This window comes from Phyllobates terribilis, unplaced genomic scaffold, assembly GCF_046119375.1.
Source record: "Phyllobates terribilis strain yellow unplaced genomic scaffold, ASM4611937v1 Scaffold_7530__1_contigs__length_37049, whole genome shotgun sequence".
NCBI lineage: Eukaryota > Metazoa > Chordata > Amphibia > Anura > Dendrobatidae > Phyllobates > Phyllobates terribilis.
This window is the reverse complement of record NW_027370271.1, coordinates 1-16,631: the sequence shown is the minus strand read 5'-3', so window position 1 is coordinate 16,631 and position 16,631 is coordinate 1. Positions and strand designations below refer to the sequence as shown.

Below are 16,631 nucleotides of genomic sequence, written 5' to 3'. Positions count from 1 at the left end.
GTAATATCTTTGAAATAGGTGATTTGAAATTTTGTTCAGTTAGCGTATGGTTTTGTACACAAGTCATTTCAAAGTGAATAACTTTTAAAACTCTTGAATTCAAGATTTTGTGGTTGGATATCTACGAAAAAGAAAGGGACTTTCACAAGTCAACTAACTAAAATACTGATTTCTGAAGTCTGTAGAAGATGAGCACTAAACTTATATGCATTGACATTTTTGGCAATGGAGAGTGTGCTCAATTATGTAAGTTTTACTAAACAAATTGATATGGACCATATTGTTAAATCATACACACAATCTAAATTTTTATAATGGGAAATGGGTTTGGTTGTCAATTGTGAGGTATGCTTTCTTGCAACACTTCATATAACTAAAACATCTTTATCTCACTGTTATCAAGTGCCATGTGTTCTTTCCTTTTTACATGTGAAAGGAAAAAGTGTAATGAGTTTGAGCATGTTTTTTTATATACAAAGAATTAGCATCTGGTTTTGTACACAAGTCATTTCAAAGTGATTAACTTTAAATCTCTATAATTGGCAATGGAAGGTGTGCTCAATTAGCTAAGTTTTATTAACTAAATTGATATGGATCATACTGATAAATCATATACACAATCTAATTTTTTATACTGGAAAATGAAGTTGGTTGTCAATTGTGAGGCATGCTTTCTTACAACACTTCATATAACTTAAACATCTTTATCTCACTGTTTCCAAGTGCCATGTGTTCTTTCCTTTGTACATGTAAACATGGTGAAAGGAAAAAGTGTAATGACTTTGAGCATATTTTTTTATCTAGAAAGAATGACAGCATTTGTAAGTTCCTGAATCTATATTTTCAGTTTGTCCAGGAAAAAGTATAATATATTTGAAGTAGGTGATTTGAAATTTTGTTCAGTTAGCATCAGGTTTTGTACACAAGTCATTTCAAAGTGATTAACTTTAAATCTCAGGAATTCAAGATGTTGCGGTTGGTTTTCTGCGAAAAAGAAAGATGAATTAATTCTCCACAACTTTGATTACTCTCTGGTGTTTTTACATGTGTATGTTTCTACTGGTATTTACTCATTGTGAGGCATGGTTTCTTAGAACACTTCATATAACTTAAACATCTTTATCTCACTGTTGCCAAGTGCCATGTGTTCTTTCCTTTGTACATGTAAACATGGTGAAAGAAAAAAGTGTATTGATTTTGTATTACAACTTAACATAAATCTGCTAGCCAACATGTGTTTGTGAGTACAAGGTAGGTTCGTTGACATAGACTGTGTGATGAGAAAAAATGAAATGGTGTTTAGCAATTAGCATAGCTAATGTTAATGTCAGTCAATAACTCAATATAGATAAAAGATTAGTGAATTAACATTTGATTACCTGAGGGAAATTCATAGTGAATGGTATTGTAAGAAAAGGCAATCCCCTTGAAACCTTTTTAAATGTTTCAGTAACTGGATGTCCTCCGGGAGTCGTTTGTATTTTAAGCTGAATAAAATAGCAGATCACGTAGGAAGATACAGGGATAGTGAAGCTCATATCAAAAAGAAAATGGAGTTTATTCACTAAATTTACTTAAGAAGAGAACATTTATGAGCAAAAAGGCTGAAAAAATCAGAGAGAAATATACCTCCGTTATTGCCATAATAGTCAAGGTTGTTAGAACAGGGAAGAGATACATAGAATCTGGAACTGTGAGATTTGTGAACCATAATGCACCTCCATCTTTGAATGAAGGAACTTTTTAAGTCATGTTATTAATCTGAAAGTAAGACATTAACCTGTTAAACTTTAACATGAGTAAGTGAGTGACAACAAATTAGATGAAAGAATTATAAAAACTTACGGCAAGGTAGAAGCTCATGATGACAGGGGCTTGAATAAGTAATGCCTTTAGTGAAGAAAAAGGAGTTACACCATATCTGTAGAACTAGCTATGATATCAATGATGTTCAAAAACTTAGACAAAAATAAGAAGCTATTGTGATAGCTTACTCTTTAAACAACTGGGTAATCTTTTTTGTTCTTCAGCAACAACCAGAGGCTCCATACCATGACAAATGCAAGTAAATTACGTAATATGACTTATTCTCAGACAAATGACAACTAATGGCTAGAAAATATTGGCCTGCATATATCAAATAGACTATCATTTTCAACTGATTGAGGTCTTCCAGTATCGCAAGTGGGATCTGCAGTTTAACTCTGTAAGGAAGAACAAAATTGCACAACTGAAGGAAAAGTGGAAGGAGAAGTAATGGGGAGTTGCGATGTGGGTCAGCTACTATAACATATAGCAATGGGAAATTTGCTCACAAAATGGATTCAGAGTAACTCTTTGAAATTCTCAAGGTATTAAACCTTTTCTCTCTCTCTCTCTCTCTAACTTGTCATGATACATGATATATTGAAAAGCATATTGTTCTTAACTGTTGGAGTTATCCCATGTTGAAGGCTATAGAGTGAAATCTAAATCATGAGCAGAAATTCTACGAGTGAGTCCGAAAGGCAAGTGTGTGCTGATAGGATGTGATGAGGTTCATGTATACTCAGTTTCTCTCAACCCTCTCAAATTTGACATCCTAGAAACAGAGAATTCTTTAGTCACCCAAACTACAGTTTATCCTGATGCTATCAGATTCGAAAATTTAGAGTTGATTCCTTCAAGCAGTAAAATAACATCGTTGTCTAATTCCCGTAAGTGTGCTCCTAAATTGAAAAATCTGGTAGTTCTACTATTACATCAATTTTTCTGCCATTTTTTGTACACATCAGCAAAGTGCAAAAGTGCAAAATCACGGCACACATCAGCAAAGTGCAAAATCATTGGTGCATGAGGTTTGTGGGGGAAATTGTTGGTTGCCTCCTGTGTATGAATGCTTTAACGAGCAAGGGCCAAGCTACTTGAGGCAGTAAGTATGAAGCTCTGTTTTTTAATCGTTTTAAAAAACTACCTTATTGTATTATTCTACTTGATCTAATCTCTACTGATGTGGAAAGGCAAGTAAATGTTATTCTTTGACCACAATATTTATTGTATTATTCTTTCTTAAATGTAATGGCATCTAGACCCAAAATACACATTTAAATTTCCTAAATTAAAGGCCTGCCAATTTTCCATATATATGGTGTATATTAGATCATTGTGTTTTAGTTACCATAGACGTAGAAAAATACTACCTTACTGATTTGAATTTTTATCAGTATATAAAATCTTTAAAATAAAACTGACTAGGTTCACATGGAAGATACATATTCTGCATTTATACATATATGGATATAATGTATTATGTGTTTTAAATCCAATGTATTTAGCAACAACTTCCCATATTTACTTGATTTCTAAAAATCATATTATTTTTCAAAAAGGTCATTAATGGGCAGGATATGCAAGTACATACTCCAAAAGTGAATAGGAACAACTTCTCAGCCAAATCTATCACCCGACACATAGGAACCTGCAACAAACACTAGGATCTCTTCTGTTTGTGGAGGGATGGTGAAGAAAAAACAACAAAAAATAGAGGTATTTCAAATTCTACTCTGCAACTTTAGTTATGTAATGTCATTCTAACTCCCACATTTACACTTCAATCCTACGAAGATTTATTACCGAGTTTTGGAGGGTACAACTTCCCGCTAAGAATTGCTAACACTACAAGAACACTACCGGATGGCAGACAACAGTCGTTATGTGGACTGCAATTTAGTAATACATGTATTTTTTCCATCCACTTTCAAAGTTTAAATTCATTCTAACTTCTACTTAATTTAAGGAAAAAAAATAAATCGGAAATATATGTTTTGCCTATAACTAATTATATATATAATTTATAGTATAGACTCTATACCTCATATATTTAGACAATATACTCATTTTAGGAAATGAATATTCTACCAACCAATGAATGCTTGCAACCAATGTACTCATTTCTAATTTAGTATTGAGGGAGCGGGAAGTCAGTAAGAGCCCCTCATATAAGAAAGATTCGGATGCTGCAGTTATTGGCTTTAAAATCACTTATTTTCACAATTTTGATTTTCTGTATTAACAGATAATAATGCTCAGGCAGCGAGAGCTAATCTGGAAAAGTCTCCCCAAGCATACAATTCAAGCAGTAAGTGATTTCGCTCAATAATAAACAATTGAAGATACTGGCGTATTTTATACTAATATAAATTGACAATGAAAGATGTGGCAGTTATATACAACAAACTAAAAGATCTAATAGACAAGTGCCAATCATGTAGAGCGTCCATGTGGTGTGAAGAAAAAGCAAGAACATGGACCGTAAAGAAGAAAGTCTTCGCACTATGTTGCAAAGAAGGTAAAGTGAATCTACCTCTACTACAAACAACACCAGAACCTCTAAAGGAGCTTATGTTCGGCTCAAGTGAAAAGACTGTAGCGTTTAGGGACAAAATACGTGTCTATAATAGCATTTTCTGCTACATCTTTCGGTGCTAAGATAGATGATCAGAATAATAAGACACGAGGACCATGCACATTCAGATGTTCAGGTCAAAATTACCACCGATACGGATCACTTACCCCTGAAGATGGTACACTGCCAAGGTTCTCACAACTATACTTTCGTGACACAAAAAACAAAGTGAAAAATAGAATGGGTTGTATGCAACTGACGGAGAAGGAGATTGACCCTGAAATTGTGAAGGATTTAGTGGACATGTTACACAAGACCAACGTCGTGGCAAAATCATTTAGAATGGATATGGATTGGTCTAGAACGAACAGTTCCATGGACTTCACACTCAGGCTAATTGGACAGCGACACCCTGATAAATGAAACTACAACTTGCCTTCTGTTGCAGAGATATCGGCTCTCATTATTGGGGACTTCGGGCAGGCTACTGTGCCAAGGGATGTATTAATCAACAACAAATCATTAGGGTTGAAGAATATATCTGAAATTCACCCTCTATACATGTCTCTTCAATACCCACTATTATTCCCTCATGGAGAAGATAGGTGGCATGAGAAGATACCATATGCCACAAGCACAACAACGAGGCACACTAAGAGAGGTTTGGTAACTATGCGTGAGTTCTACTGCTACAGGCTTCAACAGAGGCAGCATGAAGTGTGGACTCTCACCAAGGTGGTCGGTTGTACCATCAATACATTGTAGATTCATTCACTGCTATCGAAGAACAACGCCTACGTTGGATTAAGTTCAATCAAAATGATCTAAGAGCAGATTTTTACAACAATATTTGTGATGCAATAACACAAGGAGACACTGAAGCTACCTCTATAGGAAAGCGTGTAATTTTTCCAGCTAGCTTCACTAGTGGACCCCGATATATGATATGAAACTAACAAGACACTATGGCTCTATGCAGAGCGTTCGGGAATCCATCTTTATTCATAACATACACAACAAATCCTAAATGGACAGAAATAGATGAAATGCTTTCTGAAATGAATGAGAAGATGGCAAATGATAGACCAGACCTCATGGTGAGACTATTCAAACTGAAACTAAGCCAACTAATGGAAGATCTAAGGAAAAAGAACATTTTCGGCCCCGCCAGAGCAGGTACTGTGTTTAATTTTCATAGACGTACTTTCTGGATTGTGTTTGCTGAATTGAAAAATGCACGGTTGATCGAATACTAGCGATGACATATGATTAAATGAAACGCATACGTGGGTGAGCTTATATTTACAATTGCATTGAAAAAACAGATAGAGCTTCAGCTGTATTAGTTCCTATTGCTATGTATGCTTAGTGGATATGATCTCTTTAAAAGTTTTTTTGGTCTGTTTTTCAAGCTATTTCCATACCCATCTTCATCAACTACATTTTGCATGGACAAATATATTAGTTTTCAGTTGGAAAACGAACAGACCTGCTAATTGTTTTGCCTGTTTGTTTTTACTGAGGTTTAGGTATCAGGTTAGTATCTTTGATGCATATCAACAAATATTTTGGTATACATCAGTAAAATCAGAACATTGGGACTACCCTCTATGGTTGAAACAGCTTCAATAGCTGTGTTGCGTTGTGATTCCTTTTTGTCTCAACTCACGTTACACATGATTGTATGTTTTATAACACAATAATAGCAACAACCCTTTTAGATGAGTAAGGTTTGTGTACATTTTTTCAGATAAACACATGATTAAAATCAGATGCTTTTACTGCATTCTATTCTTGATACAGATTCAGTAACTGCGTTGCATTGTGATTGTTTTTATACATAATTGGTAAAAATCCAATGTAACATCATGTTTAACATGTGCAACTGTATATACAATAGAATTCCAAAAGAGGGGCCTCCCGCATGCCCATATCTTACTATGACTCAAAAGTGCAAGTGAAATGAAATATGGTAAATATATCGACCAAATTAATAGTGCAAAAATTCCTTGCAAAGAAAAAGACCCAGAAACATACAAGGCAGTTACTCAACATATGTTGCATGGACCTTGCAGTGAAACAAACAAAAGAGCACCGTGCATGAACAACGGGCAATGTGCAAAGCATTTCCCCAAACCATACTACAAAGAAACCACACTAGATGAGGACGGTTTCCCAGTGTATAGATGCAAGAACAATGGTGTTGTTGTAAAAAAAGGGAAATTAGTGCTAGACAACAGATTTGTGGTGTTGTACAATCGGTATCTGTTGCTAAGGTACGACACACACATAAATGTCGAGTGGTGTAATAGATCAAGGGCAATTAAATACCTCTGCAAGTACATCAACAAAGATCCAAACAAAGCTACAATTATATTTATGGATAATGTACAAGCACTTGAAATTGAAAATGAAGAGAAGAAAGGGTGAGTATCGATGAAATCTTCCAGTACCTAGAGTGTAGGTACTTATCGGCCTGCGAGGGAGCGTGGCGCATATTTGGGTTTGATGTACACTAATCACACCCAACGGTTATAAGGCTACACTACCATTTACCAGGAGAACAACGTGTCACTGTTTCAAACACAGAAGACCTACACACATTACTACAGAACGAACGAGTTAAAAACACAATGTTCACAAAATGGTTCAAACTCAATACAACCGACATTAAAGCAAGGCAATATACTTATGCTGAATTGCCCCAAGAGTATGTGTGGCACACCACTGACAGAGAATGGTTAGATCGCAAGGAGCAAAGACCGATTGGAAGGATATCATATACTCACCCAGCATTGGGAGAACGATACTACCTTAGGATGTTATTAAATGTGGTAAAAGGGCCAACATCATATGAAGCCATTAGAACTGTTCGTGGGAAACTTTATACTACATTTTGAGAGGCATGCTATGCGATGGGACTGCTAAATGAGGATACAAAATGGAATGACGCAATACAAGAGGCAAGAACATGGGCTACAGAAATTCAGCTTAGACAATTATTTGTTACAATCCTAATGTTTTGTGATGTTAGCAACCCGTTAAAATTCTGGACAACAACTTGAGAAGCACTGTCAGAAGATATACTATATCAGAAAAGAAGGCAATTCAAGTTTCCAAAATTAGAACTCTCCGAGCACCAAATCAAGATATATTGTTTGTTACAGATAGATGAGATCTTAGGTATGAATGGGAAGACATTGAAAGACTACCCAGGGCTACCTCTACTAGACAAGTGTGTATTGACTCTGATGGATAACCGCTTGATCAGAGAAGAACTTGCATACAACACAAAAGAAATGAAAGAACATCATGAAACACTCTACCGGTCTTTAAATGCAGAACAAAGAATTGTATACCACAGAGTCATGAATACAATTGAAGAGAAAAAAGAAGGGTTCTTCTTCATCTATGGGGCTGGAGGCATGGGGAAAACATTTCTGTACAAGGCGATAATGGCACGTATTCGGGCTGACAGAAACATCGTCCTCGCAGTAGCATCATCAGGTAATCACTTAAAAAAATTAATGTTTATTAAACTCTGGAACGTAATTATTTATTGGTACATATAATTAGCTACTTCTGATGCATTTGCTGGCCTTTGATGTGTTGAAAAAGAGTTGATAATCATTGAAGTCTTTTAATACAAACAAAATGCACAACATGACAATGTCTTGCAAGCCTTACACTTGTTAAAAACAAGGGAGGAAAACAGTAAGTTCGTATTGAAAGTGTGTAAACTAGCTTAATAAATTGTATTTTACAAGCTTATTTTTTCCTGATTTTAATCTTTTCATAATAACTAATTTGCAAAGTGTTATACTGTATCTTACATATTCCAACTTGCGTCTCTGGGTTGTGTTATACTCCGGTTATAAGGATTAAAAACTTCTATCTATAAAAAAATCCAACATGTATAGAGGCATTGCTCTTACCAGGCGGAAGAACAACACAGTGGATTCATCATACCACTAGAGTTGCAAGAACACATCACATGTGGCATTACACAAAATTCACATCTGGCGCAACTGATGCATGAGGTCAAGTTAATAATATGGGATGAAGCACCTATGACTCAAAGATTCGTGTTTGAAGCATTAAACTGAACATTGCAGGACATTATGGGAATTAAGAGTGATAGTAACACGGGAAAGCTGTTCGGGGGTGTACCGTTGCTACTAGGAGGAGATTTCAGGCAGATTTTGCCAGTCATTACAAAAGGAAAGTGGCAGGAAATTGTACAAGCTAGCATTAGCAACTCGCCGATATGGGAAAGTTGTGAGGTCTTCACTTTGACGCAGAATATGAGAGTCAATGAAAGGAAAAATAATGGTGAAATAGATACAAAGAAAAAAGAATTCAACGAATGGATATTGAAAGTGGGTGAAGGAAGTACACCAACAATAGCTTTGGAAGATGAGGATGAAGAGTCATGGATACGGATTCCAAACCAGTTCATGATTACTTAAAAAGAAAACCCGATTCAACAACTGGTAGACCAAATATATCCAGAATTCAAGAAAAATCAAACAAACACAGAATATCTGAAAGAAAGGGCAATCCTAACACCATTGAATCATGACGCATATCAGATCAATGCACACATGTTTGAATCATTAACAGGGCCTGTCAAGATATACAAAAGCTCAGGCGAGATTTTCATGGCATCGACAGACACACAAGATCAACACCATATGTATCCAACTGAATTCCTTAACAGTCTTGAACTCCCAGGTATGCAACTCAGATAACAGTTTCAACAGTGTAAATAAAGTAACGAATCAAATTTTAAAACAAAACACTGCATTTGGTGTAACAGGAATGCCAAAACATGCTCTAACACTCAAGGAAGGCCTACCGGTAATGCTACTACGAAACGTAAACCCGACACAAGGTTTATGCAATGAAACATGCCTGATTATCACCCATCTAGGAGATTGGGTAGTGGAGATACAGATCATGAAAGGGACATGTATTGGAGAAAGGGTTGTCATTCCACGAATCACACTAAGATCAACACAAACAAAATGAATGAAAAGGAGATAGTTTCCAAATCAGGACATGTTTTGTACTCATGGTTATTAAAATCTAGATCCAGATCTTAAAATCTTACGATTTTACGATCCAACATTGATCTTTGATCCGGATCTATCATTAGAATCTATTCATGTTAAAATCTTACTATGGATCTTATTGGATCTCATAATATGAGTAGGATCTTACGATTTTACGATCCATGTACGATCCTAACGTGGAACTATGATGAGACACTAACGTCTATTTGAAAGCCCAATTATTCCACTTTTTTATCTTTTGCATGATTAAAATTACTCTATAAACTAGATAAAAATCATAGGATTTTACTCATGTGTGTACAATAGCTAAAACAACCCTAACTGCGATTGTCTATAACATTAAGTCTCATCTGTAGATGTCCTGAATCCAGATTTGTAAATACAATTTAGTGTACATGACTTGATATTCAAAGAATAATTATTGCTTTGAAGTAATATTTGCAAATTTAATTTTTAGACTTCAAATTTTAGTAGAATTTTTGTAGTACAATGTTTATAGATGAATATAAAATAGTCTTTTATTAATCTTTAAAATCTTACGGTTCTACGATCCGATTTTACGATCCGATCCTAAGGGTTCCTTGTGACCCGATCCTAAAATCCCGATTTTAATAACCTTGTTTGTACTGCCAATTAGCAAAAGCCAAGGCCAATCGTTGAAACATGTATGCCTTTATTTGCCGAAGCCAGTGTTCTCCCATGGACAACTATATGTGGCAATGTCACGTGTAACGGATCCAGAAGGCCTCAAAGTTCTCCTCCTACAAAATAAAGAACAGCTAGAAAACTATACAAAAGTATAGTTTTCAAGGAAGCTTTCAACGGATTGAGCAATAAAAAAAGGTACTAAATAAACCATCAACATTATTGCATTACCATGACTATAAAAGAAATTATAAATACTATAAATCATTTTGCGCGCAGTGAACAAGAAGTTGCAGGATAAATACATCAAACAGATAGGGGAATTTAAAGGACAAACAATACCTGGCATAACAACTTTTCCACGTCAAAATCAAGAGGAAAGGTGTGTATATATTCAAAGGATATATTGAGTAAAAAAGACTAACTATACAACCAACTAATCTTTATTCAATCCTTATTAAGGTTATGAAGACATTGAAGATCAGTCCACAATAACAAGAGTGCCAGCAACTGGCTACAAAATAGAGATGGTTGTTGGTAATTTGGCAGAGGAAGAGTGATAATAATGTTATGCAACAGTTTTAATTTCTTTAACCACTAAGAAAACATTCATGGATTTATCACAACCCTTGCATTTCATCTTTTCTGTTAAAATACTCTATCAACTTGGTTGTTTCAAATTTGCAACTTTATTGTTTTTGACAAACTATGGATTGATATGTATGATTACCGTGTGAAGCAAAGTGTTTGCATTACAGGAATCGGCTTTGTGGATGTTTATATGTGATTGGTTGACCACCCTTTATTATTTTACTATGTAAAAACTCCACATATCATTTGTCTATGTATAGCTTTTAATTTTTAGCAATTATACACATGAGCACATGGACAAAGGGCTTCTGATATCGGACGTGCACTTTGGCCGCTTCGAGGACAGTATAAGCTCGGCTTCGACTAAATGATCCATACTTCACCCCTTGATATGGAGTAATACTATTTAACAAGTACTACCTATTTCTGTAGATTCTTATATGTTTCTGAGATGGATCGTCGACTTCAGAAGGAAAAGATGCAAAAGGTTAGTGACAACGGACTTTGCTTTGTCTATTATTGTCCATCTGTTAGAAAATTGAACTATTACTATGGTATGGGTATGAACTGTTGTATTCATAAAGCAATGCAAATATTCTAAATGTTGCTGCTAAAACACACTACAGGAATTAAAAACACAATTTCAAAAAAAAAACAAAAAAGCTTAGCAAGATTCTAAAAAAAAATTTACCCTATTGGTTGAAGGTAGGAAAAAGAGAAAAAGTTTTGAGAGTTATGTTTTACAGATGATTTATTAAGCGGTCATGTGTTTGCACTCTACACAATATTTGGAAAATTAAATCAAGAGCTGTAACAGAAGTGAGATGGAAAGTAAAAAATGATTGTAGCTGAATATTTTTAACATGAGCAGTTCATGGTCTTTCTACAGCTGTCTTACTGAACATCAACTCAGTGTCACAACATCTTGATTGTATTGAATATTGGTTTGGATAGGTTTTGTTTATGTTCTATTGTTTCCTTTGGTGATTTACAATCACTGATTTCTATGTTGTTTCGCATGGATTTTGGGTAGGAGGAACATGATCTTTGGAGGTCTAGGTGGTCGGAGTTCTACTTTGGCTGTAGCAATGCAAGCAGGAAGTTTTTAAGTAAGCTCCATTTTCTTACTGAACAACAACTCAGTGACGCAACATCTGGATTGTATTGAATATTGGTTTGGATAGGTTTTGTTTCTGTTGTATTGTTTCCTTTGGTAATTTACAATCACTAATTTATCTACTGTTTCGTATGGATTCTGGGTAGGAGGAACATTATCTTTGGAGGTCTAGGTGGTCGGAGTTCTATTGTGGCTTTAGCAATGCAAGCCACAAGTTTCTAAGTAAGCTCCATTTCCTTACTTTTCACCCTACTGGTATTGGTGTCACGTGAGTAAATTTAGTCCGGTATAAGTAAACTCAATATATGACACTGTTTGCTAATTTAGTTAGTTAGTGTTTAGCTATTACAGTTCACCTATAGAAGCTGGTGCAGAAGACCAAACAAGATATTTTCTTCCTCAACGTAAAAATAGAATAGTTGAATATGCTGATATTATGTACTATGAATAGACAACAAAATTATAGATATAGCAATAGTAGAATCCATTCTATAAAGCAAAATTTTCTATCCAACATCCAATTTCATACTGTAAATCGTCAGTGACAAATTATCCCTCAAACTTAGCAACTTCCATACTGCTCAAGTGATACTAATCTGTAAGGAGGTTTATTTGGTCTCCACATCCTTCTAGAACAAACCTTCAACCAATACTCCATCTTCGGTGAATCTAAACCATCACCAACAACTTCAATACCCCATAATGAATCACGTCTGGATAGAACAAACCATTTAGTTACACTTTTGTTAAGCTCTATAGGTTTGTTTGCAGAGATCGACTTTGGATCTGCACTCGCTATTGTCAGTGTGTACATGTCCGAGAATCTTGGCAGCTTCTATGATACTTTCAGCCCCGTTGAGTTGAAAATAAAAAGATGGTAACATATATGGATAAATGTGTCTAAGATTAAGGATCACTATTACAATGTTTTAATAGATAAAATCAAACTATGCTTGAATCTAGTCTAATTAATGAAGGTAAGTCATCTATGGTGATTTACTAACTCCTTTCAGACGATAGTAAACATGTCTAAACTAAACTAGTAATCGCTTTCGTGCAGAGATAATCTCATTCAAACCCATTAGAGTACTTAGAGTCTAGATATAAACCGAAATAACATCCGTTGTCGCTCTCCGCTAAATCAACCAAAACCTAAAATATCTATGATGACTTATTAATCCTCAAGAGTAATTAAGTTGCTCTCGCACAAATAACACTCAAGTTCATTTCCTAGGATTCCGGTAAAAGTTATCACCTTTTAGTCTCAAACTCTGCCAAATTACCTATTACTCCCTCCGTCCCTTTTTATTCTTCCCCTTTCTTTTTCATTCACTATTCACATTTTGATAGAATCTTCTCGATTTCTGTTGACGTATATGAAAAAACATAGGCATGTTTGATCTTGTTTTATTCGTCTCGACGAGTACTTTAACAAAATATAAATTTTTAAATTTTCTAATTTGATTTTGGAGATATTTATCATACAAAATGCATCTCGGTAAACGCGGGAAGAAGAAATGTGAAGAATAAAAAGGGACGAAGGGAGTATCATTGTCACCTATCAGTCTCAAACTCTAATAGGATCCAATTAGGCTAAGCTAAAATGGACATAAAGTATCTAGGAACGAATCAATAATATTTCAATTCAGGTAAAAGTATAACTTTATCTAAATTCACATTATCTCGATAACCATAACCCTAGAGCTAGGAATTTAATCAAGCATGATCGAAGAATTAATTTTAAACTATCAATCAACATGTATGAATTATGTAATAAAAACAAGAGATAAGAACACTTGATCTCAATCAAATAGATCATTCAAGTTGATCTAAGCTAGAACAATAAACACCGTCTTGAATCAAACGAGGTGAAATAAACTTCTCAATGAAATTCAACCACCAAGACGTAAAAACGGCTGGTTCCCAAAAACAAGACATGCTCATTGTAACGTGCAACACCTAATTTAAAACAAAGCTAAACCTCCTCACATACTGTATTATCCAAAACCAATTGTCACCTTCTTAATTAGGCTAAATTTCACTAATTATCCTAATTTAATTCTCTATAATCCTCGACTTGTTATTTCAGCTGAAAGTGGCCAACTCAATTCAATCCAAGATCTGATTTTATTTGATCCATTTTCCTCCGTTCCAAGCCGCTTCAAAAGTCTTGTATTAATTTTCTCAAAAGTACCTGAAACACATAAAATTACGAGTGAAGACTATGAATATAAAATAATACAAAACTAGCTATAAAAGATATAAAATGTGCATGTAAACAATCTAATCTAATATATAAATAGACTCCTAAAATATGTACAAAATAGATGTTATCAAATCCCCCAATCTTAAACCTTGTTTGTTCTGAAGCAATTACATCACTAATGAATCTACAATATATACAGTATTTGTCTCTATCCAAGTGACATGTGAACAATAATCATGAAAAGCCAAACAAAAGATAAATTCTTTTCTAACATTCTTCCAATCAATGGCAAGAGTACGCTAGTTCCTCCACTCTAGACCTCACCATGATAAATATAAAGTCATTCACACTCATGTATTTAGGCATACGTTTTACTCAATTTCATTTCTCGACTTTGAATGTTAAACTACCATATACTTGCAACCAAATCTAGATCTCCATCGCTAGGTACAATGCAAAACATAATCATGAGACACATAATAGGGTTGTAATGGAGCCACGACACTTTGATAAGGCATGGATAAATTTTGGCCATGTGGTGCTAAATCCAAGGAAGAGAACTTCTCAAAAAATAACACCAATATAATAGATATTATAATAAACTCAAAAATCACAAACCAATCCAAGAATTATCATACTGTTATTTGTTGCTTCTTTTCTTCTTCTTCACTTATTTTCGTCTTTTTTCCCCTTTCCCTTTTTTCCTTGCCATTTTTCACTTTTTTTTTAATAAAGAAGAAGGAAGTAAATAGATATGAATAGCATAATAAAACACTCTACAATGACAATCAAATATCATTAAATACCGATCATTCACACAACTCCCTCAAGCTTGTCCTATGTCCACACAAAGTAAATAGAAGTTCAATCCCCCAGATAAGTAGGGCATAAATATAGGCCCAAATTACCTCTGCGGAGCTACCAAAGAAAAGGCATTAAGGCTTAAAGGCTAAAAGAGGAGGAAATCAATACAAGGATGGTCAAGGATAATATGACTCATGAAAAATAATGTCTCAATCAACTATAATGCATATTAATCCTAAATGTTGTATCGAAGAGATAAGAAAGCAAGTTCTAGAGATAAAAAATAAAGAGAGAGATCACACATGAAAAGATAGGAGGACTTATGCAATTATAGTCCAAGAAAGACTAACAAGCTCACTTGTACATTTTGTCTAGAGTATCGGTTCTAACCCATGTTAATCAAAGTCCACATGCTCATGTCAATGTTAAAAGCTTGATAAATCATACCATTCTCGTAATGCAATTGAAATAATTAAAAAAAAAAAGCATATTAAAAAGATTCATATTACATGCACTATTATAAGTATCCACAAAGGAATAATCCAACATCCAAATGCAACTATACAATGCAATGCATGAGAAAAGAAAGAAAAAGAATAAAAAAATATGCAAACTAATACTAAGATACAAGTAGAGTCTACACATGGAAAATCTCTCCCCAAACTCAAATCCTACACCGGTCTAAATGTAGAGAAAAGGAAAGAGAAAAGAAACTCACCAAGAATATTAGGCTTCCATGCATCTTTATATTAAGCACCAAGTGACAAGAGAAATCAGAAGCAATAGGTTGCAATAAGAGGGACGATATAGCTATTTTTTATTTAATTTTTGACCTGAAACACACACAAAAATAATCAAAGCAAAAATAATGACCTAGATATACCAATAGAGATACCAACTAATATTAACAAATTGGTCCCCGACAATGCACGCCAAAACCTTGATGTGGCTAAAACCTACCCGCAAGTGTACGAGATTAGTTGTAGTAGTCAAGTGTCGATCCCACAAAGACCAATGTAATATCAATTGAAACAATACTGGTGCGCTAGGCCAAAAATATAATTTTGAGAAAATCTATACTAATTAACCACTAAGAAAACAAATAAAAAGATGGTAAAATATATGGGGTAAATATGTCTAAGATTATGGAGCACCGCGACAATGCTTCAATAGATAAATTCAACCTATGTCTGTATCTAGTCTAATTGTTAAAGGTAATTCATCTAAGGTGATTTACTAACTCCTTTCAGACAACGGTAAACATGTATAGACTAAACTAGCAATAGCTTCCGCGCAGAGCTAATCTCATTCAAACCCATCACGACTCCTAGAGTCTAAATATAAACCGAAATTACATTTGTTGTCGCGCTTTGCTAAATCAACCTAAACCTATAACATCTATGATGATTTATTAATCCTCAAGAGTAATTAAGTTGCTCACGCACAAATAACACTCATGTTCAGTTCCTAGGATTCCGGTAAAAGTTATCGCCTTTCAGTCTCATACTCTACCTAATTACCTATTATCGTTATTAACTTTCAGTCTCAAACTCTAATAGGATCCAATTAGCCTAAGCTAAAATGAGCATACAGTATCTAAGAACGATTTGACAATATTCAATTAAAGTAAAAATATAATTTTATCTAAATTCGCATTGTTTAGATAATCATAACACTAGAACTAGGAATTTGGTCAAGCATGGTCAAAGATATAGATTTAAACTAGCAATCAACATGTATGAATTATTCAATAAAAACAGGAGATAAGAACACTTAGTGTTAATCAAATAGATAATTCAAGTTGATCCG

General features: G+C 34.5%; 1 pseudogene; it reads left to right on the top strand.

The window, feature by feature from the left end:
• Positions 1-2,475: 2,475 nt before the first annotated feature.
• LOC141251681 (uncharacterized) lies at positions 2,476-11,624 on the top strand (annotated as a pseudogene).
• Positions 11,625-16,631: the final 5,007 nt, after the last annotated feature.